The sequence below is a fragment of the Myodes glareolus genome, chromosome 3 (assembly GCF_982192425.1).
Source record: "Myodes glareolus chromosome 3, mMyoGla1.1, whole genome shotgun sequence".
Taxonomy (NCBI): domain Eukaryota; kingdom Metazoa; phylum Chordata; class Mammalia; order Rodentia; family Cricetidae; genus Myodes; species Myodes glareolus.
Genome location: NC_142028.1, coordinates 23,804,755 through 23,828,843, shown reverse-complemented (window position 1 = coordinate 23,828,843; position 24,089 = coordinate 23,804,755). Strand labels below are relative to the sequence as shown.

General features: G+C 44.2%; 1 long non-coding RNA gene across 1 annotated transcript in view; it reads left to right on the top strand.

Moving 5' to 3' along the window:
• The window catches only part of LOC125406903 (uncharacterized), a 43,175-nt gene extending 19,596 nt beyond the window's left edge, over window positions 1-23,579 (top strand). The window contains exon 3 of the long non-coding RNA XR_015737446.1: window positions 22,850-23,579. This is a non-coding gene — a long non-coding RNA (uncharacterized LOC125406903). The remainder of the gene's footprint in view (window positions 1-22,849) is intronic.
• The last annotated feature ends 510 nt before the right edge of the window (window positions 23,580-24,089 follow it).

Genomic DNA, 24,089 nt, shown 5'->3' with positions numbered 1-24,089 from the left:
TTGGAAAACTAAAAAGGAAAGATAATGGGCTGGAGAGATAGCTCAGCAGTTAAGATCACCTGGGTTAGGTTCCCATCACCTACATGGTGGCTCACAACTGTAACTCCATTTCTAGTGGGAATCTGAAGTCCTCTTCTGACCTGTGGACACTGCACGAATGTGGCACCTACACACATGCCGGCAAAGCAGTCATACACTCGAAAGTCAATCCTGAGAAAAATGAAGATGATGGTGAAAAGGAGCAGAGTGTGTGTGAAGTGCAGCTGCTTGGAACCTCTATTAATCAATGCTGTCTCTATCTTTGGGGCCCAAGTCATGGGCTTCTCCATCCTTAGCCACTCTTTCCTACTTTTTGTCCACTGAATTTGACTAATACGGTCACACCGAAGAGTCAGTTTGCATCTTAGGGATTTGCATTCTTGCCCTTTATCTCTCCGTGGGATTGTGAGCAATCGGTGCCATATATTTCTCCATGAACTGTTTCATCCTAAGGTCAGCTTCCTCCCATCCAAGTTCTTGGGATTTGAAACTTAGTTGTCTGACTTCTCTGTGTCAGAAAGGAACAGCAGGTACAGTCCTGGAATTTAGTCACCGTTTTCTGTCCTCCACCTATGCTGGATAGACATTCCATGGCCTAACACGTGCCCTTCCTGTCACTCAAGAGAGTGTACACCAGATTGTCACATTATGTAAGTAACCTTATTGTCTACATAACCCGCTGTTCTTATATTGAAAAAAAAGTCCTTCTAGAATTGTGAATTCCACTTTCCTCTACCCCATTAGCAGTGTTAGGGTCACCTGGTGTACCCCACTTATCCTCTGTTCTGGCTGAGGAACACTGCATGACTCGAGTATCCTATGATCCAGCAAGCAGTGTGTTTTCCAGGCAGCCTTGACTCCAAGTGGGGCCTTGAGCATTCCCCGCCCTGATAAAGGCACTTAAGTTGCTCAAAACCCTGGAAGAGCACTACCCCTGAGCTGAGTGCTATAAACCTTGCTATGAACTCCACTCCCAGCTCCCTTGCTGTGGTTACACTTAGGCAAAATGCCCTTCTCCCCTTGTCCACCCAGGATCTGCTGCAGCCCCTCTGTGCTCAAACTTCCCTAGCAACCCTGGCATAGATCACTTCTTTTCTTTGTAGCCCAGCCAGCCTCATCTTGGAACTGTTTGAAGAATTCCTTATCAGAAACATCTCTGATACTGCTTTGGGGGTGGACTCCGGCCTCAGACTTGGCAGAGAAAAAAGCAGTTATTAATGACGTTGCTTTTAAACCAAGGATTAAAATTTCATTAGTGTTTCAGTGGGTCGGGAATCTGGAGTGTGTCATGGCTTTTGGGTGTGTGAGTGCGTGACTGAACCCTATTCCTCAGAATTCCCTCCCATCATGTTTCCAGACAGGGTGGGTGTCTGCAGAACCTGCTATGGGAGAGAGCTGGAGGAAGGGAAGCAGCGACTGCTATTGGAAGCCCCTCCCTCTACACCCCCATCATTTAGCAAACACGGACCTTGATTCTTGATTGAAATAGTTCTATTTCAAAGACCCAAGAAGAAGGTCCAATTTCTCGTGACTGCCGTCCCATCTGCAATCTTCTCTAACACCTCCTTTTAAAAGCCATGTCTGAGGCTGAGACTGGAGCCATGGCTCGTTGGTTAAGAACATTCACTGTTTTTGCAGAGTACTGAGTTCGAGTCCCAGCACTCTCATTCTACACCTCAGAATTTACTGTCATTCCAGTTCTGGGGATCCGCCATCCTCTTCTGGCTTCATGTACATCTGCATGGGCACGGTACACTCAGGCACACACATACACATAAAATAAAAACAAAAATTCTGAAAACCACGTATCTGCCTAGAATAGAGAATGTTTCCCAGGCTTCTTCACAGTTAGGAATGGCCAGGTAATAGAAACTCTGACCAAGCAGAGTTTGACAACACGATGTGTGCAGGAAGTGTTGTTAAAGGTCATGGACACATCAATCTTTGTCCCAAACATCATCTTGATAACTAGAGTGCAAACCAATGACTAAAGGAATAACAGGTATCGTAGGCCACTGAACAGAAGTGGTGAATTAAAGATGGCAGAAATAAGATGGTAGCGGAACTTAGGACAGCGGAGATGCCCACTGGCTTGCCTGGCCAGCCTGCAGATGGAGGGGTGGTGTTGGGAAGTTTTGTGGGTTTCCCATCCCAGGCACAGTCAGGCCTGTGGATTTACTCCATCCCTCAGGGTTGCCGTGGAAAGTAGAGACAAGTGATGTGCAGCGCTGAGCACATTAATGTGAAGAGGACAATGATCATTCTTCAAGAGGGATGAAACGTTTAAGGCATCGGAATTTGGTCATGAGAACCCCCCCCCCCCATTAGTTACTTGCTTTGTTTTTGAGACAAGAGTCTTCTGTACCACAGGGTGGCTTCCTTCTTGCCTCAGTTTCAGCAAGTTCAGGGATTACAGATGTGCACCACCACGCCTGGCTCCTGATCTATTGTTTTGAGGATGGAATCTTACTATTTTATTTTCAAAGCTGGTATTTGATTCTTTCTCCGAATGATCTTGAACTTGAGAGCTCACAGGATTCCCCTGGTGTTAGTGTCTGCAGTAGCTAAGTTCACAGGCGTGTGCCACATCCCTGGCTTGGTTGTGAGCACTTTGAAAAATGCAGGAAGATGGGGGAATTGTTTTTAACTTGATCAGAACTGACTGCATTATTTCATTGAAGTTGGCAGGGATCAGTTTTATGTTTTTTTCCCCAGACAGGGTCTTACTATGTATTCCTGGGTGGCCTGGAACTCATTATGTAGACCAGGCTGGCCTTGAACTTACAGATATGCACCTGCTTCTGCCTCCCAGGTCCTGGAATGAAAGGCACGTGCCACCATGCCTGGGCTAAGATTCTAAATTAGGTGCATTTTCAGATTAAATTATCCTAGGACTTAGGTTCTACACAGTTAAAAATGAGAATATTTACCTACTTTAGGGGGTTTACAAGATTAATTGACATGGTGCTGTGTACTGGGAGAATCTGTGGTTAATGTTGGGTGAAACTATTATCGGTGTGGTAGTTAATGATAGGCATCAACCAACTCGGCAGAGCCACAGTGTCCAGATATTTGGTCAGATTTTTTTTTCCTGGTTGTTTCTGAGAAGGTGTTTCTGCTTGAGCATAGCATTAAAATTGGCAGGTTTCAAGCAAATGAAGGTGGACATTGGAAAGGACAAAGGCTGATAGAGCGGTTAATGCCAGCTGCATTCATGAACTACAAGTCAGCCCCTCTGCAGTCTCCAGTCTGATAGCCTCACCTGCAGAAGTTAGACTACACAGTCATATTAGCCAGTCTCCTAAAATTAATCTTTCTACACACACACACACACACACACACACACACACACACACACTTCTGTTTCCCTGGAGAAGCCAGACTAATGTGCTAACCTGAATGTTTATGACCTCACAAATTACTTTAGAAATTTCTAACACCCAAGGAAATGGGATGGGAGCTGGAGCGATGACTCAGTGGCTAAGAGCACTGTTGCTCTTCCAGAAGACCCTGGGTTCAATTTCCAGCACACACGTGGCGGCTCACAACTGTCTGCAACTCCAAGATCTGACACCCTCAAATAGGCACACATGCAGGTGAAACACCAATGCACATAAAATAAAAATATTTTTTAAAAAGGTTTCAAGGTAATGTGTGTAGCATGATTAATAAAAATAGAAATTGGGGTTCAACCTGAAAATGTGAAAAACAAAACAGCCAGCCACTGGCTCTTACCTTGACCTCAGTCCAAAAGACATTTTGAAATGCCTCCAGGAATGTCAGAATGAGACTGAGCCTGAGAGTTGTCTTCTCCCATTTTATAATCCTCTCTAGCACTGGGATTAAAGACTTGCATCACTGGGATTAAAGACATGCACCACTTGGTTTCTGTGGCAACTAGTGTGGTTACTGGGATAAAAGGTGTGTGCCTATAAGGCTGACCAGTGGGGTTGTTTTACTCTCTGATCTTCAGGCAAACTTTATTTATTAAAATACAAATGAAATACCACTAAAATGGGATTAAGATCTGGAACCTTTGTTGGTGGTTACTCTTGAGGCAGAGCGCTCAGAAATGAACATCAAATTTGCTTAGATTTTGGACTCGAGATCTGTGAAACTTAATATTCTGTTGTTTATAAACCACCCCCATGTGTGATAATTTCTTTTTGTTCTGTCTTTCAAGAAAGGGTTTCTCTGTGTAGCCCTGGCTGTCCTGGAACTTACTCTGTAGACCAGACTGACTTCAAACTCAGAGGTCCTCTTGCCTTTGCCTCCTGAGTGCTGGGATTAAAGGCGTGCAACACCACTGCTCCATAGGATCTAGAGACACTCAGAGAATCTGTGAAGGGATTGTTTCGATTTAGTTGAAGTAGAAAGACCCATCAAGTGTGGTGTCAGTCCATGGGTTGAAGTCCTGGGATGAATAAGAGAGAGAAAGTGATGAACACTCTCTTTCATGGCTCTCGGCCTCCTGCATTGTATACAGTGTGACCAGCCACCTCAAGCTCCACCTCCCTGACTTTCTCACCAAGTTGGATTGTACACTCAAACCCTGAGCCGATATAAACCCCTTCTTCCTATGACTTTGTCTGGGACACTTTTGTTTTGTTTTTGTTTTTGTTTTTTGAGACAGGGGTTCTCTGTAACTTTGGAGCCTGTCCTGGAACTAGCTCTTGTAGACCAGGATGGCCTCGAACTCACAGAGATCCACCTGCCTCTGCCTCCCGAGTGCTGGGATTAAAGGTGCACACCACCACTGCCCAGCTTTGTCTGGGACTCTTAATGACAGTAAAAGCAAGTATTGCAGAAATTGGTGCTGAGACATGCAGTTCATTGTTCCAGTTCATGTTACAGAGTGGAAGAAACTGGGTTCTTTTATTTACTTATTTATTTATTTAGTTTGGTATGCTTATATAATGATTTTAGGCTTATATGTTTAAATAATGAACTTTACATTTACATAACACATTTTATTTGCTTATATAATTAATTCATGAAGTGAACTTTTTTCATTTGTACAGTGAAATGTACAGTGACTGTACATTTGTCCAGTCCATCCTCCTCTCTTATTCCCATCTTCTCTCACTGGAGCCCCTCTTCCCAACAAGCCCCCCTCCTGTCTTGATGCCTTCTTTTTGTATATGACCCCTGAATTTAGAGCAGGTGTGGAAGATTATTCACTGACATAAGAGCACTCAACAGTGGCTGCTGAAGAAAATGACACCTTTCCCTCAACAGTCATTAACTCTCCCTCTTGAGGCCTTATGGGCCCCTCCCTCGTCCATGAAGAAATGTTCATGGGCCTCCTCTTGTGCAAAGGTGCACGCGTGCCAGGGCAGCGTCAGTCCATCCATTGGCTCTCACCCTTTCCCACCCTGTCTTCCATGAAGCTCCTTGAGCCTTGGTGGCAGTAATATAATTGTCCCCCTCGGGCCGGGCACTCCGCCATCACTCAGTCTCAGCACCTTGGGCAGTTATGAGTTTCCGTTAGCTGCTGCCCGCTGCAGCAGGAAGCTTCTCTGAGGAAGGCTGCGTGCAGCCCAAATCTCAGATGGCAGCAGAGTGTTGCAGCAGACGCGTGGGTGGGGGATCTGTGTCCTGATGTCCATGACAGTGGCGGCAGTGAGGCGAAGTCTTAGCCCAGGTAGACGAACTTGCCAGCGAGAGATGGGAAGGCAAAAGAACAAAAAGCAGGAGCCTCGCCTTGGATCTCCTTATGGCTGGGTTGGCTGCTGGAAGTCTGCTCATAGATCTTGGTTGATCCCAGAGTCACGTGAACAACCAAGATTAATCATTACAAGATAGCCTCTGGGTATGCCTATGAAAGATTATCTAAATTAGGTTAACTGAAGTGGAAAGATTTTTCTTTTTTGACACATGATCTCACTATATATCTTTGGTTGGCTGGAAACTCACTATGTAGACCAGACTGGCTTCAGACTCATAGAGATCTGCCTGCTGCTGTGCCATGGCCTGGAGTCCTGGGGGAATGAAAAGGTTGAAGTGATCTGAATGCTAGCATCCACCACTCTCTGCTTGTTGGCCGCGATGCTAGTGTGCGCAGCTGCCTTAGGCTGTCTGTGAGCAGACTTCCAGCAGCTGCTGCAGTGTTCCTGTCTTTTCCTGATACCCGGGATTGTGAACTTAAACAAAATCAAAATTAAAAATCACGTTTCCTTCCTTAAATTGCTTCTTGTCACAATGATGAGACAAGCAGCTAACATAGTCGCTGAGCCTCATTTATGACTTTTGAAAATCAGGAATGATAACAATATATGCCTTGTTTATGCTCGCCTGGATCAGGCACTAATGGTCATGCCTCACATGAATGGTTGGTTTATCCTTAGAACTTCCTCAGTCACTATGCCTATTTTATAGTCAAAGAAGCCAAGTCACAGAGATCCTTGAAACATGTAATACAGGTGTTGGCCCAGACTGCCTCGCTAATGTGAATACAGATCCAGCAAACAGTTCCACGCTTATCAGCTTTATTTCTCTGAGGATGATGATGAGAATGAGGTTCTTTTCAAGTCTCCTAAGAGAATGCACAAGAAGCAGCACGATCCAGAGATTCTTGTCTGTGTGGTGGCAGCAGGGTGGGAACATGGTTTAGGCTGCTATTCCAGTCAGAGGCGCTGGGTAGAAGGAACTGGAACTGAAATGCTTATGTTTTCTGTTGCTTTGCACCACAAATGCCAGTGGGCAGAGACAGGGCTTGAACCTTCAAGGTGTGTGATTCACAGAGCTATCAGCCTGAAAAGCCAGAGGACTAACATCCCAAATTCTGCCTTCTTTCTCCTGTCTCCAGCTATCAGACTTTATAGAGAGTCAGGACAAAGGCAGTCAGTCATCCCAAAGTTTAATCTTGTCCCTCTGGTCATATGGTCAGCCTTGTCTTTCATATTTATAGAGAGTTAAAACAAAGGCAGCAAATCATTCCAAAGTTTAATCTTGTCCCTTTGGTCATGTGACCATTCTTGTCTCTCACACTTTAGGAGGTCAGGACAAGGGCACTGAATCATCTCAAAGTTTAGTATTGTCCTTCTGGTCAGGTGGTCAGCCTTGTCTCTGAGAGTCATGGTCTTACCATTTTCTCCCCTGCACTCCCCACATCACTAGCTTTCCGTGTAGTGGGGGGTCTGCATCCTCCCAAGGCCACTGAGTATTACATTTCTCCCGAGTCATCCGCGTTACATCTAGGTTAAAGGTTAGCTCTCCACAAACAGGCTGCTGCAGATATGTATGCGTGGGCTGTTTGTATAGTGTGCCTATGCTGGTGCCTTTATCTGAGATGTACAAATGTGCTCTTAATACAGAATAAAGTTCCCCTACCTACTCTGTACAAAAATGACCCCCAGTTGTCCAGAATCCAGCGAATCTTCTGGGCAGAAGCTGATGTTGCTTTTGTCTTCCACAGTGGCTCTCCCCCAACCCCACTGCATGTCTAGCTAGAGAGATATCTGACCAGAACCAGGGGGAAACCCTGAGGACAGAAATGAAGCAAATCTCTTCATCCCAAATAATGCTTAAAATGTCACATAGATAGAAGAGGTAGTGGGGATGCATTCAGTTAGTGGCCTAGATAGAAAAACCAAAGGCTTTGCTGTTCCTTTAGGTAGTTCCCTTAGCATCTAAAGTCCCCATCAATGTCTTCATGTTCTATCAATTAACCTAGAATTATTTTTTAAAACATGTATGTGTCACAACTAAGAGGATGCCTAGAAATGACTCCTGTTGGCTACTTTTCCCAGTCATGTGGTCAGATACCGAAACAGAAGCATCTTGAGGAGAGGTTTATTTTGGTTTGTTGTTCAGGTGACACAGTCTGTCCTGGTGCGGGAAGAAGACACGACATCTGAAGTGGGCCAACACATAGCAATGGCAGCTTCTAGCAGTGACTTTTTACATGGTGCTGACTTGGAAGCAGAGAAAAAATGACCAGAAGCAAGACAGGGCTATGACCTTCAAAGTGACTCTCAGTGATTCCTCTGCCCCAGCCATGTTTCCCAGCTCTCCAGAACAGTGCCACCAACTGGAGACCAGGTCTTAAAATATACAAGTCTGTGAGGAAGATGTCTAAGTCAAATCACAGTAGCTTTTCTAGAAATTTAAAATTTAAGACATTTTATCTTCAGCTATATATAGATTAAAATACATTCTTATATATCATATGCATCTGCATACACAATGTATCCATGTATATATAAACACGTGTATATACACACAACTTATTCAAATATATTATCATGCCATTTAATCTTGTTATTCATTTTTTACCATTTGGGGGTCAACACAGGGCTTTGTACATGCTAGGCAAGGCATTATACCACTTAGCTTCACTCCCAACCTTTACCATGCCATTTTGAAAGTGAGACATACAGGGATAGAATGCCATTCTCTCCCGCAATCAAGCACAGCTGCTTCTTGTTCTCTGACTTCTGTATCCCAACAGTTACATTATCCTTTTACTGAACATATGGTTTGAACACTTACTGTGCGCAAGGCCTTGGGTTTGGTGCAATCTGGAGCATTGAGAGGGAACTGATTCATACAGCATTCCTAGGGAGTTGATAGTCATGGAGGGTGTGGTAGTTTGAATAAGGAAGACACCCCATAGGTTCAGATGCTTAAACACTTGCTCACCAGTTGATGTGTTTTTTGGGAAGGTTATAGAATTTTTAGGAAAAGAACTTGGCTGGAGGAAACCTGTCATGTCACTGAGGGTGGGCTTTGAGAGTTTGTAGCCTCACTCCACTTCCTCTTCACACTCTACTTCCTGTGTGTGATTGCTCAGCTTTCCGCTCTGGCCGCTTGCTGCTGTGTTTCTCCTACCATTATGGACTCTCCATCTTGAACCTATAAGCCAAAATAGACACTTTTTTTTCTATTAGGTGCTTTTGGTCATGGCATTTCACTATAGCAACAAAAGAACAATTAATATGGGGGTGGGAAACAGTTTTACAAATATCAATTTTAAAAACAGTGAAAATCTCGGATAAATGCAGCAAGATGCTATAGCAATCAAAGGGAAGAAGAAAAAATGGATATTTAGGGATTCAGGGTGAGAAAGAGCACTTTAGACAGAGTGGAAAACATCAAAAAGAAAGCATGGTTGTATGTAGGAAAAATACATACAAAAAAAAGTCCAGTGACTTTTCAGCCAACTCAACTATTCAGTTGTATGGAAGCAGAAATTCAACAAGAGAGGAACTGGACTGCTGAAAGGATCTTGTGATAAAGGACAGAGAAGGCAGAGAGAACCAAAGTTCTGTGGAGCCAACACTCATACCATGACTCAGTAGGCAATTCCCAAGCCCAACCTGAGACTGTTCCTCAGGAGCTCCCCACTTCTCACCAGAGGCCAGAGCCAAGTTTGTGAACTTGGCTGAAGCCTTGGGATCCGGCTCCATCAGTCCTGCATACCAGTTGCCTCCCTGGGAAGCCACAACTTCTTTGGGACTAAAAGGCTATGTGCTGGGATGAAGTGCAGCTTAGTGATAGAGATCTTGCTTAGCACATGCAAGTCCCTGAGTTACATCCCCAGGGTTGCTAAATAATAAAAAAAAATGTGTAAGTGGCTGTGTCTGTGGTAGTTAATGTCATCTACTTGGCACGCTCTAGACAAAGCACTGGACGGTCTCTGAGGGAGTTCGGGAGTACATTAACTGAGATGGGAAGATACAACTTAAGTGTGGAATTGAACAATTCTGTGCTGATTGAACAGGAGAAGCTGTTGTGGAATAGCTGTACACTCTGTAAAGATGTATTGCTCTGATTGATGTAATAAGATGCTGAATGGCCAATAGCTAGGCAGGAGGTATGGGGGGAATTTCCTGGGAGAGAAAGGAAGAGGAGGAGAAGTCTAGGGGGTGCAGGATATGCCAGAAGATACTGAGAGAAAACAGGGGGTGCAAGATGCCACGTGATAGAATGTAGATTAATATAATGGGTTAATATAAGTTATAAGAGCTAATTAGGAACAAGCCTAGGCTATAGGCTAAACCTTCATAATACAAATTTCTGTGTCATTATTTGGAAACTGGTTTGTGGAACAGAGAAAGACTTGTTTCACATGGTAAGCAATGTGGGGCTCAAATATCCACATAGGGCCTGAGAAAGTGGTCTCTTGGGTGGGCTTGGCATACAGAGGTGCAGCTCTTTTATTTGTTTATTTATTGGTTTGTTTATTTTTTATTTTTTTCTAGACAGGGTTTCTCTGTAGCTCCTGGAGCCTGTCCTGGAACCAGCTCTTGTAGACCAGGTTGGCCTCGAACTCACAGAGATCCTCCTGCCTCTGCCTCCCGAGTGCTGGGATTAAAGGCGTGCACGAGGCGTTGTTGTACAGCAGAGCTCTTGAGCATCCTGCTAGGTAAAAGTGACTGCTACATAATGGATACCACACATTCCCAGAGCTGGGGCAGTGAATGCACCTGCATGACGCTAGACTCCGAAGGAACTGGCAGGGGCAGAGCCAGCTGCCTAGTGTGACCATTTAAGATTTGTTTCCTGGTTGGAGAAGGCTGCAGGTGTGCAGTAAAAATGGTTCAGACCAAAAAAAACCTTTAAACAGACACAATAAAAAAATGGGTATAGACAGTCATTGAAAAAAATAGGTTAAATATGATAAAGTCTTTAAAGAGAGAGTAAAGTAATATAAAAAGAATAAGCCACATCAGGATGGGAAATACACAGAGCATCTGGATCCTGTATAGTGCTTCGTTGACTTTGAATTTTTAAATGCTAATGCACAAAAAAATAGGTGCTGAGAGACATTGGATCATGGAAACTGTCAAATTAAACCAACCTATATATTTTAAGAATGTCTTCACTTGAGAATGAAAGTCAAAAATATGTTGCACTGGGGAAGAGGTTGTGCCTTTATTTCCACAGGAAACAAGTTATGATTCTTTTCAAAATTAATGAGAATCAAATTTGATTGGGGGAGACCTCTTGAAAATCTTGACTACAGACATGAAAAAAGAAACCAAGGAAGACTACAGGACAGGTGATGTATATACTGATCCCTCTACTATGGGAATAGCTCTGAGACTGGATGAAACATGATCCTCATGACTTGTCATTACATGCTATTCTTTCATATGGTATGGAGAGAGGTTTGCTTATATAATCCAAGCAAACATAAAGTTGACAGATGCCTTTTACCTGCTGAAACACAGAAGAAAAAAATTACTTATCTAACTTGTTTGCACTGCACATTCCATACGTGTGTTAATGCAGATATATGTTACCTTTAAAAGTTTATCTGTTTTCAGAAAAAAAGGATCAGACACATATAGAGACAAATAGCCCAGGTGATCCAGCACCTCAGAATGCCTCTGCTGCAATTTTCTCAAAATTCTGCATCCATAGCAGCTTCAGAGCTGCTAGGTGATGACCTCATGTATTGCTCCAGCCAGGATTTCAGATAAGTCCTGTACTTTCCCATTACACTTAGACTGGACAGTAAATGATAGAGCTACCTCTCCCAGGACCTTATCACTATCTCAGTTTTCGCAGGGTCCCCTAGAGATGCTGTTACCCTCAGACAACAGGAAGCAGTCTAGAGAACTTGACTCCCACATCCCCAAGAGGTAGGGTGAGTGGTTTTTGTCATTCAATGGATTATGATGTTTATCATTGTTTAGGGGGTTTTGTAGGAAGAGAGGGCCCACTTGTTTGTCCCAGCCGCCCGGCTAGCTTACACCCGAAATAACCACACAGAAATTGTATTATTAAATCTCTGCTTGACCCATTATCTCTAGCCCCTTATTGGTTAACTCTCACATCTTGATTTAACCCATTTCTATTAATCTGTATATCACCACAAGGTCATGGCTTACCGGGAAAGATTCAGCATGTCTGACCTGGCAGCTCCATATTGGTTCTCTCCTGACTCTGCTTTCTTCCTCCCAGAATTCAGTTCTGTCTTCTCCGCCTACGTAAGTTCTGCCCTATCAGGCCCAAAGCAGTTTCTTTATTCATTAACCAATGAAAGCAACACACAAACAGAAAGACCTCCTACAACAGGGTTTGGTTACAAGTTGTTGCTGGTCATGGCCAGGGAAAAAGCTGAATGAAGGAGATTGGATTCAGGGATCTCTTTCTGAAAGGAAAAAGGCAGGCTATAATACAGAAGTAATGGGATAAAAGAGTGGATTGTTGAGTCTACTCTTTTTTTAAAAATTTTTTTATATTTATTTATTTATTTATTATGTATACAATATTCTGTCTGTGTGTATGTCTGCAGGCCAGAAGAGTGCACCAGGCCTCATTACAGATGGTTGTGAGCCACCATGTGGTTGCCAGGAACTGAACTCAGGACCTTTGGAAGAGCAGGCAATGCTCTTAACCACTAAGCCATCTCTCCAGCCCCTGAGTCTACTCTTGAACAACCACTAGTTTCAAATATTTTACATTGGTATGGATTTTTATATATTGCTAAAAATTTAAGGTTATCTGTGTTATACTGTATGTATGTTTCTACTCTTGTTTAGGTATTGTACCTATGCAGCTCATTTTAAAATGCAATGTAAAATTCTAGTCCTTGAAAGTTATTATTATAAACCATTTAGGTTAATTAAGAAACACAGGTTAAGGGACTGGAGACATGCCTCAGAGGTTAAGAGCATTGACTGCTCTTTCAGAGGTCCCAAGTTCAATTCCCAGCAACCACTTGGTGGCTCATAGCCATCTATAATGAGATCTGGTGCTCTCTTGTGACATACAGGCATACATAATAAATAATCAAATCTTAGAAAAATAAACCCAGTTTAGTAGTTAGTCATCTATAATAATCAAACTTGTAGTCATGTTAGACTAGTTTTCAAGGTCATACAGAGATATATTTTAGATAGATGGTCTTCAAACATTTTAGAGACCTACAGAATATGGCATCTAAGATGTTTTAATGACATTAGGCTTTTATGGCAGTGAATCATGCCTGCTCTTGGCAGCACCCATTAACTTTTTTTTTTTTTTAAAGATTATGGGCATCAAAGAACCTCCATATGGAGTTTGCTTTCAATAAAGCAAAGCTAGCCACTGGACAAGAAGCTGCTTTTGCCTCAACTGCTGACAATATACTGTCCAAATTGGATAAGCAGGACACAAAAGAAGGTGACTGCCAAACTTTGATGTAGGTGGGCCTTCTGTTATGTGTTATTTTCATTGGTTAATAAAGAAACTGCCTTGGCCCTCTGATAGGACAGAAAATTAGGTAGGCGGAGTAAACAGAACAGAATGCTGGGAAGAGGGCAATGAGGCAGACGCCATGGAGCCAGCCACCAGGTCAGACATGCTGAATCTTTCCTGGTAAGCCACCACCTCGTGGTGCTACACAGATTATTAGAAATGGGTTAATCAAGATGTGAGAGTTAGCCAGTAACTAACTCTCTACAGATAATGGGCCAGGCAGTGTTTAAATGAATACAATTTGTGTGTTGTTATTTCTGGGACTAAGCTAGCCGTGCGGGAGTCGGGTAGGATGAGAAGCAGGCCTGCCCGCAGCTCCTTCTACAAAACTTTGCCAAGACAAGAGAGGGAAATCCTTCGAAATTTTCCTGCTTCACAGAAAAGTCTGTCACATATTCTAGGCTGTAGGCTGAAGATGGATGCCTCACTGTTGCAGAGGAATCTTGGATGACTATCCAGGAAGCGAGCTATTTTCTGTCATTTTTATAGTTTTGGAAGTTGTTTGTCCTGCACTTTCTGTTTACTTGGATAATATTATATCTTCTCAGGTCTCTGATGGAGTTGAAGACTAAATAGTATACAATTTTCTTTGTTACCAAATTCAGAAAAAAAAACCTTACATAAGAGACATCAAGTTTATAAGGTTGAGAAACATAAAAGCTTACATTGTTTATCTAAGATGTTTTTAGGTCTAAAAATATTTTTAGGATGATAATACAAGTTATGACAAAAATGGTTTAGGTGTACAATTTTGGATTTGCTAAGATAGGATTGATAGCATAGTACTTCCTCCAAATTTGTCAAATACATATGTACTAAACATTGTAAATGTAATCTTACCTAATAATTGTTCTGACTATGTATAATTTTACTTTGTTAGGGTTAAAAGCTTTCCTTTATTTAGACAAAAGTGGGAAATGTTGTGGAATATTTTTACACTGTGTGAGTGTATATTGCTGTGACTGATGTAATAAAACTGGAATGTCTAATATCTAGGCAGGAGATAAAGACAGGACTTCTGGGGAGAGAAAAGAAGAGGAGGAGGAATCTAGGCATGCAGGAGACACCAGAAGACACAGAGAAAACAGGAGGTGCAAGATGGAAGAGAGCTAACACCACGTGATAGAACATAGGTTAATATAAATGGGTTAGTTTAAGTTGTAAGAACAGTTAGGAACAAGGCTACTACAAGCCAAGCTTTCATAATTAGTAAGAAGTTTCCACGTCATTATTTGGGAGCTGGCAGCAAGGACAGAGAAAGATTTGTTACAAGAAATCAAGTGGAGAAACAGCATTTATTTTTCTTTGCTTCTTGACTATGGACACTGTGACCAGCACTTCTCATATCCACTGACATGGATTCTCTGCCATGATAGGCTGTCTCCTCAAATTGGGAGCCCAAACAAACCTGCTTAAACCCAGTCTGTCAGGTGATCTGTTACAGCAATGGAAGTAACTACTGCAGAAAACTGGAGAACTGGAAAAGAGGATCCATGTGGTACTTAGGTCTTTGGGGCTGGTTTGTGGGATGAATGGGGAAGAGTTTGGAACTTGGGGCTAGAAAAGCCCTTGAGTGTTACAAATACAGCTTAATGTCCCATTCTTGTGTGAGTCTGGAAAACCAAAATTTGAGAGAGATGCAGACAATGGAGGTATGGCCACGAGGTTTTAGAGAGAAGTAAGAAGTCTCTTGGGAACTGGGTTAGAGAACATTTGTTCTGTATTCTGGCAAAGAATCTGATGTTTTCTGCTCATGTCCTGAGAACTCAAGTGAGGTTGAACTCAAAAGTAATGGATAGCTTTGTCTGACAGATGAATTTTCAAGAGAGCGTTCTGTCCAGGCTGTGACATGGTGACTGCTCATCATTTTCCAGATCTATAGCGAGTGAGAGCATCAACTCCATTAGGAGGAGATGAAAATGGTCCACTTGGTGGGGAAATGAATGAGTGCAGAGTTTCAGACAAGAAGGCTGAAGAAGCAGTTATAATTGGGAAAGAGATTAGTAATATTAATGAAAACCTTTTAGTCTATGCTGGGAAGATAAGAAAGATGCCCTGAAAATGAGAAGACACCCACTAAAGCCTCTGTGTTGGGGAAATACAAATTCATCTGAAAGTAGATATTCTAAGCTGAGAATGCTACTGAAGAGGTTCCTTCAAACAATGCCTAGGCACAGCGGCCACTATGCAGTGGCCCTCAGCAGCAGCAGCCACGTAGGGATGCTCAACATTTTGGCTTCTCTGAGCCATATTGGATAAAGAAGCATTGTCTTCGGTTACATATTAAATACACAAATACTGAGGCTGGAGATGTGGTTCAACAGTTAAGAACACTTATTGCTTTTGCAGAGCATGTACACTCAGTTCCTAGTACCCACATGGTGGTTCACAACCATCCTTAGCTCCAGTTCCAGGGGATTGGACAGTCTCTTCTGACCCCTGTGGGTACCAGACATACACACAGTACACAGACATATGCTCAGGCAAAAGATTCGTACACATAAACTAGTAAATCTAAAATCTAAAATTAAAAAATGATGCAAATACCAATGAAAGCAAATAAGCAAACAAAAGTCTCCAATATAATTTTATGACATTTAGCACCACAGTTAACAAATTTCTTATATAATCCTAATAATCACCATTAAAGTCATAAAGCAGGTCCTTAGTTTGCAATCATTAATGTAGAAAACATATCTAAGTAATAAAACTCCACCGATTGAACATTTTTTAAAAATTGTAAAACTAAAAGAAAAGGGGGGTAACAAGGCTAGGATTGATGTTGTATCTCAGAAACTAATCATTGGGTCTTTTCTATACCTCACTGCCAATGCAGTGCAAGACAGAAGGTTGATAATCATTGAGGCACAGCCATGGTATGGGAGTAGCTTAAATAATCAAATGAAACCACTTACCTGTCTTCTAAATAGCATTCATAGGCCTGGGAAGATGACTCAGCACAGTACTTGTTGCGCAATCATGAATATCTGAGTTCAGATCTTCAGTACCCACCTAAAACCCAGATGTAGCACATGCTTGTTATTGGGGATGTGGAGACAGGAGGCTCCCTAGAGCTCATCTGCCAGCTAGTCTTGCCCAAGTAGTGAGTTCCAGGCTCGGTGAGAGCTCTTATCTATACAAACAAGGCGAGAGCAATAAATAGTCTAGGTCTTGACTAGATCTATGGCCTGTAATGCATGTTCACATAGACACGAACACACACACACACACACACACACACACACACACACACACAGATCACATCGCATTGTGAGAGTGTTAACTGTCAATCTGATAGAATCCTTGTTATCTGGGAAACAAGCCTTTGGCTCTGCCAGTGTGGAGTTATCTTATTTCTGTTAGTTGTGGTGGAAAGACCCATTCTAAACTAGATGGCACAATTTTCTTGGTTTGGGGTCTCCACAATTTACTAATTGCCCCTGCTTCCTTAAATGTCAAGCAGAATGGTCCCTCCAGAAGGGTTTGGAAGCATCAGCAGCAGTTCAAGTGCTTTCCAGAGGCCCTGATGGCCCATGGTTCTGTGTGCTAGGGCATCTCTGGCAATGCAGATTGCTGAGTACAAAAGAGGCAGGTGTGGCCCCTCATCAGAAAGTGTTGAAGATGAGCTTCACCTTTCGAGATGCCTGGACGTAGGGAAAAGGATTTGTGACATTTTAGAATTCCTCTTCTTTCCATCCCCATTTCTCCTTCCCCTTTCAACACTCCTCTTGGCCTTGGGGCTTGCCCAGGGCCTCTGCTTTGATTCTCAGGCTTCCCTTCTCGCTCGCTGATCTCTATCACATGTCCTCCAACAGACTATGCAGAGGGATGACAGAGGCTAGAGGAGCCAGCCTAGAGGCACAAAAGGTCTCCCTGAGGGCTTGTGCCTCAGGGCCGTTCCAGGAACTGTCCGTGGTGCTGAAGTGACGCAGGCTCAGGCGCGGCAGGCAGGAGCTGGCTGTGGGAGGCTGGATCACCGGCTGCCAACTCAGCCCCAGTCACCTCACCAGCATTCGGTGGCACCTGGGGCTGTTATCAAGAAGAAGTGTCCCCCGAGTTGTTGCGCTGTTGCTGGAACCCTTCTTCGGTACACATTCCCTCTGCAAGGTTGTCCTGAGCAGGAGACGCAAGTGAATGGGGAAGGGGAGGTGAGGAAGAGGTTTGGGAGGAGCAAATGGGTGTAAAGATATGGTGACTTGAATGATAATGTCCTCCATAAGCTCATATAATTGAAATCTTGGTTCTTAGTTGGTGGTGTCACTGGGGTGGGCTTTGAAGTTTCAGAAGCTCATTCCATTTCCCAATTAGCACATTCTTCTCTGCCTTATGGTTGTCTCACCATATAAGCCCTCAGCTACTGCTTCAGTGCCTGCCAGCCTGCCTGCTGTCGCGCTGCCTGCCAGGATGGCCATAGACTCAGCCTCTGAAACTGCAAACGAGCCCACAAATGCGTTCTCTTATAAATTGCCTTGGTCATGGGGTCTCTTTGCAGATACAGAAAAGTAGCTAGGACAGAGGAGACAGGAGTGAAGCGTGTGGAGCAAGCCAGAAGGTACCTGTGTCGAGGAGGTTCTGGTGAAGAAGAAGGTCTTGTGGATATCGGAGCAGAAGGACATACCCAGACTATCTCAGGAACAGAGAAAAAAAATAGGTTTTGAGTGATTAGGATATATTAGGACCTGCCATGGTTTAAAGGAGATAAAACTGGCAGGAAGTTGGGATGAAGATTAAACCAAAGAGCACATCGTTGAGGGATTTGCATTTGGAAAGTTGCATGGTAAGATAATTTAAATGGTAAGTGAGATATGAGAAAGCCAGAGTTGGCCAAGAGGCTTAAAAGCTTTAAAAGGGCTGGGTCCAGCAGTAGGACCAGGGTAGAGGGACAGGAGGCTAAAGCCAAAGGGCAGGAGTGCTCTGAACAGACAGTGGAGCTGTAGAAAGGAGACAGCGGTGGGAAGCAGCACTGTCCAGGCAGAGGAGCTGGCTCTGCTGCTGCAGTGGGAATCACAACCAGGAGTGGCTCACTTGAGGAAGCTTTTTCATGGTGTGTCATAGAAGGAACAAAGTTTTGTCACATGTTTGACACACAGTTATCTGAGGAATAGTCACTGCTATATTATCCTCCCTGGAGAGTCTATTTCCATCCACCAGGATTAGCAGAGGGAGGGAGGGAAGGAGGAGAAGCAGGAGCCAAGCAGAGTACAACACAATTCTCAAAGGACCTGGCCTAAGAGAAGGCACTATGGGATCGATCGATCCTGCAAATCCTACAATCAGGAGTCAGCTTGTAGGCCATATCTAGCCTGAGTCTAGGCTAACCTGGCCATAGGAACTCTTTATAATCCTGGGGACAGGGCAAGGCTCTGGCCATGTCTGTGTCCCTGTGATCACAGGCCCTGTCCACATGAGACACAGACAAAAGAACACAAGAGATGATGTAGTTGAGGTGTGACCACATCAAAGCCCACAATGAACTAAGTACCGAGTGACCACAGCCTTGTTCACACTTGTCTTCCCAGTTTTTTTCCTGTCTTCTCTTGACACATATTCAACCTAGTAAACTCAGATTCTGGGAGGTTCCTAATGATGCCATTTTTTTTGTCTCCCACTAGACTTTAGGAAGTTCAAAGCTCCTCATTATTGAGGTAGAGCACAGTTCTAAACTGGTTTATCCTGTAGACCCTGCAGACATCAGAGGTAGTGGTCAGGACCCTGATCTGCAGTGCTTGTGTGCCCGGTTCCTTAGTTTGGAGTGTTGCTGAACATCGTGTTGATTGAGCACAAAGAGCAAGTGAAGGAGGCAGTTTTGAGAAACCTGGAAGGAACTTTCGGTGTAGGAAGAAAAGTATGTGTCCAGGTGCTGAGGTGAGTTGCTGCTCAGTTTAGTTTCCACAGCGGACAAGTCAGAATGTTCCTGCTTTTGGATTTTGAGATGAAAATGTTCCTCACAGGGTCAGATAACCTCACAGCAGAAACCTGGGATCCCAACCCGAGCCTGAGCTGTCATCCAGTTGAGAAAATGGATTCATCTTCTGTGATATTTCCACTCCTTAGTACTCCTCCTCCCAGGAGCTTAGGGGAAGATTGTTCTGCAAGAAGCTCCTGGTAAGACACAGAAGGTTAGTGGCCAGCACTCAGGGGCTCAAGATGCTGGAGAGGTACACTCTGGGAACTATTCTGCTCCAGACTTCTGTCGTCTTTCCTATAACTCTGTCAAGGTCATTAGAAGGACATTTAGTAGGTTACACTTAGATCTGATGGAAATCTTTTTGCCGAGTCGAGTGTGAGTTATCAGATTTGCCTTTCCGTGGAGCTGTTGCAAATAGGTGTGCTCTCCAAGATAACTTAGAATTACCTTCTCTTTTTTCTCTTTTTACCCATTGGCATTTTATTCACAGATCCACACGGAATGTTTTCTTGTGTACGTTATAACTTCTTCTCCCAAAGTGCTGCTTTTCTTTGTTGCTTTGACAAAATGAAGGAGAGGTCCATTTTGGCTCACAGTTTGAGGGGTGCCGTCCATCGTGGTGGTGTTGCAGGGCAAAATTCCTAGTGCCAGGAGTGTGTGGCTGGGGCACCTCACATCTGCACGGACCACAAAGCAGACAGAGATGAGTGCTTGAATTCAGTTGGCCTTTACAGTTTTTTTAAAGAGGCCCCAAATGTTCAAATTTTATTTATAAAGCTTCCTCTTGCTGTTGTACAGAGAGTAAAAATGTTGCTACAGTCACAGATGGCTATCCATGCCACAGCAAGAGTCTTATGTGAAAATATTTACAGTTTTTCTTTAGTTTTACTGAAAATAGAATCTTCTCTCGTACAGTACATCCTGACCTCAGTTTTCCTCCACTCCTCCCACATCCCCTTTACCTCCCCTCTCCTTTAGATCCACTCCCCGTCTCTTTCCTCTCAGAAAGGAATAGGCTTCCAAGAGACAACTACCAAACATTACAAAACAAGATACAACTGACCCTTTTCTTTCCCTTTTTAAATTCAGTCTGGGACTTAAGTATGGGGCTATCTACATTTCGGATAGGTCTTCCCTCCTCCGTTATTTCTCACTGGAACACTCTCAGTCCCACCCGAGTGTATCTCCTATGTGACTCTAAATCTGGTTAAACTGATTATGAAGATTAACTATCACTCAGGTGAGCCGCCACATCGCTCACTTGTGTCTATTACACCTTTGGGAGCCAGGATGCTGGGCATCACCAGGTGTTAGTGATGTCCCAAGCCTGTTATCCATAGGAGGTGGAGGCTGGAGGATTTGAAATTCAAACCCAAATCAGCACTTGTTTTAAGTATACTCCGGGAAATACAATGTTGGGTTTTGGCAAACTCCTCCTTACAGAGAAGTGCACAAAACTAGTTTTTCTGGTCCTCTGTCTTGGTGGGTATCATCTCAAGACTGGAACAGCTAATCCCTGCCAATCTGTTTTCCTGGTTTGAACTCAAAAGTTCTTTCAGAAAGTTAGGGATGTTGTGGACACTCCTTCATCTGACGGTGCCCATTTGGTTGGTAACTCCTATACTTACCTTTGCCCTCTCCCCATAAATTTACGCAGTTCATAATTCAACAAATCCAACTCCAAATGGTTCACAATGTCCTCCTGATGTGTGAATTCAGATGCCAGGCTCTGACCCAAGGATCACCTCCTGACTACCCACCACCAAGGAAGGAGCCCTTCTAACCCAATCCTGCCCCAGTTCAGCAGGAAGTAGACAAGTGGACAGCTTCATGACTCAGGTACTTGCTAATCTTTAGGATCTCACCATTTCTATAAAATAATACACACACACACACACATACACACACACACACACACACACACACACCTGAAAATGTTAGGGAAGCCAAGTCCTTCAGGTTACCAGGCCATAAGCAGGAGGGCTACGTGAGGGCAAGAACACAGTCAGGCTCCTGCTCCCGCCCCTGCTCCTCAGGGATCAGAGGCGGTCTGCCTACTGTCATGCAACACGGCTCACACATATCGAGACCGTATTCCCTTCCTCAGAGTGCCCCAAGGATGCCCTATCCCCTACCGTGGTCATATAGCACAGGTCATGTTAACTGAACCTGCTTCCTCTCCACGCATGACCCTTCCCTTGTGTCTCAAGTCTTTAACAGTAGCACCTTGGTTTATCTGCTTTGTGGTAGTCAGAGTCCTGGCCATTGTTGCTGTTGTTAATAAAATTTGTTGACAAGGGTGATTTGACTCAGCTAACCTCGTTCGAACCTCCTCTCCTTTTCCACCCTAAAACCAAACAGTAACGTTTTGAGGAAGGGATGTTTACTCAATTTTGGGAATCATGTTTAGAAAAAAAGTATGAAAAGGATAAATACAACATCTTTTACAAAACTGAGTAATTAATTGATCATCAGAGCCTGGATGATGAAGGGGCCTAAGTCACTGAACTCACTGTTTTCAGGGTGACTCCACCTCAGGCTTCAATGAGAGTTGGAAGTTTCCAAGGTGTTCACCCAGTGAAACAGGAGGTGGCTGAGCAATGATTTCTGGGGCAAGATGGACGTCGTTCTCCAAGCCGAGTTTAAGAACCTGTCCTTGACTCTGGGTCTCCACTGTCCTGTCTCAGGTGACAGGCACACCCTTCAGGGACTGTCCTCTTTCTTGGTACACTGATGTGTACCAAGGAGCCTCCTCTTTGCTTGTACCTGAAGTAGCTGAGACACACTGACTTGACTCTCACGTAATTTCACCCAGAGTGTGGGTAAGTGGACTTCGAGCAGGCAAGTGAAGAACTAGACACCCCAAGTCATCTGTCTCTATGCTTTAAATCTCTTTCTGGAGGCTTTATTTGAAATTACAGTCTGCATCAATGATACCTCAGTGCAGATAATGTTGAATTCACCAGGTCCTGATGATCTGGGTTATTGCTTTTGAATTCTAATGAAGACATTTTATACAAACACTTGAACAGAGACAAGATCCTGGGGAATGCCCCAGAACCCCAACTTCAGCTACAGCGACCGGGCAGAAACCTCCCTCTTCATCCACAGCTCCACCCACACTTTTTGTAAAGAATTCAGAGAGGGTTATCAAACACACGGGTGTTTCTGACCTTCTTGTCTTTGTTTCCCTTATTTTCCTTTCCAGCACTAGCTTCCTTAAAGAGAAAGGGAGGTAACAGAGGGCGGCAGGGGCGGCAGGGGCGGCGGGGTGGGTGGGGCTTTAGCTACTCCAGTGTGGTTTTTACGACGATCCCTCCGGACTCCTAGACCTTCAGTGAAATAAAGATCAGCTGAGGGTTGGGAAGTGAGGGAAATGTTTCTCAGGACCCTGTTTTTCCGATCTGTGTTGGATTTCCAGCAAAGAGACCGCTAAGGACAGCGTTCTTCCCACAACTCGCCCCTGCGGCTGAGTTCCTCTTGGAGGAGGAGGAGGAAGGCGGGGACAAGAAAACAGAATGGCTCTTGCCCCCTCTGCTGGCTGCCCGCTTGGATGGCAGGAAAGGCCCACAGCAGGGGTGCAGCCAGAAGACTGGTTCTGTCTTGTGGTTTTTTTCTTCAGGAAAATTTCCCCAGAGCAGACAGACAGACAATAGAAACACGGTGTGAGGAAGGGTCTCCTCAAAGTTTTATCTCCCATCTTATCTACAGGCCTGCAGTGGCCACAGTGGGCCAACACCTATGATGGTCAGCACAGCAGGACGGCAGGAGGATCGGCCCACTTTCCCACAGGAGCAGCATCTTGATGTTTCTGGCGCTCTGGACGACAGGCACCTGTGGTCCCACCATCCCTTTAATTGAGAAGTCAATGGCAGAGGATGTTGTCTCACTGTGGATGCAACTGCAGGATAGAAGAACACAGGCCTTTGTCACTGGCTGTAGCAACACATGACATGGGCCATGTCATGACACTGAGCAGGGGCTGCTGGTAGGAGCCAGCCATGATAAGTTAAATATGAACAGATCACCCAAAGGAAATTCTTTACTTCCAACCATTATCACCTGCCAAAGTAGGACTCAACTGAAAGGCCCGAAAGTCTCAATAATTTACCCTGAAGCAATACCTGGTTGCAGGAAGAACCACAAACTGAGATTACCGGAGCACCACCGAAAAACAGACCATCCACAGGAAATGCCTAACATTCCAACCATTGTAGATAGGATCACCTGCCAGCAAACACTCACCAGGATGCCCCTAGACAAATGTTAGCCAATCAGAGGTCCTGAACCTCAGAAACCACTCACCCCCACCTTTACTACTATAAAAACCCTACTCTAACTGAGCTTGGGGCTCTCCAGTTATTCCAATACGTTGGACATGTAGAGAGACCGAGTTCGCAAACTTGCATAAAATAAAGGCTCTTTGCTTTTACCTATGGGACACGGCTTCCTTGTTGGCTTTTGGGACTTCGTGGATTTGGTCATAGCAATGATCATGCCTTCTTCCCACTGCCCAGTCCTTGCTCACTCCTACTTCTCCCTTAGACATGCTTCCCCACGGGACGGAACAGGCTTCTAGTGGCTGTTGAACCCTTGATTTGCCTTTATCAGAGACACAGTCTCCTTTCCTGTGGGTTTATCAGACTTCAGAGCTGAGCAGGAGAGAGCTGCTGAAGGAGAAAGCGGTGTGGACATAGCCTGGATGATCCTAGGCACTGTGGCTGACTGTCTCCCACCGGGATTGCAAAGATGGTATAATTCACTATGGGATCACATTGGGGACATCATGCCAGCCTTGTCACACAGCTCCCTGGGACTTAGAGACAAGAATTATTTCTTTCAATACGTGCTTTCTTTATAGTGACCAAGGCAGTCACCGTGGGGCATTTGAACAGGTTTCCTCTGTGATCTATTCCCTGTAGGCGACTCCTCTGAATCAGTTCATTTTCAG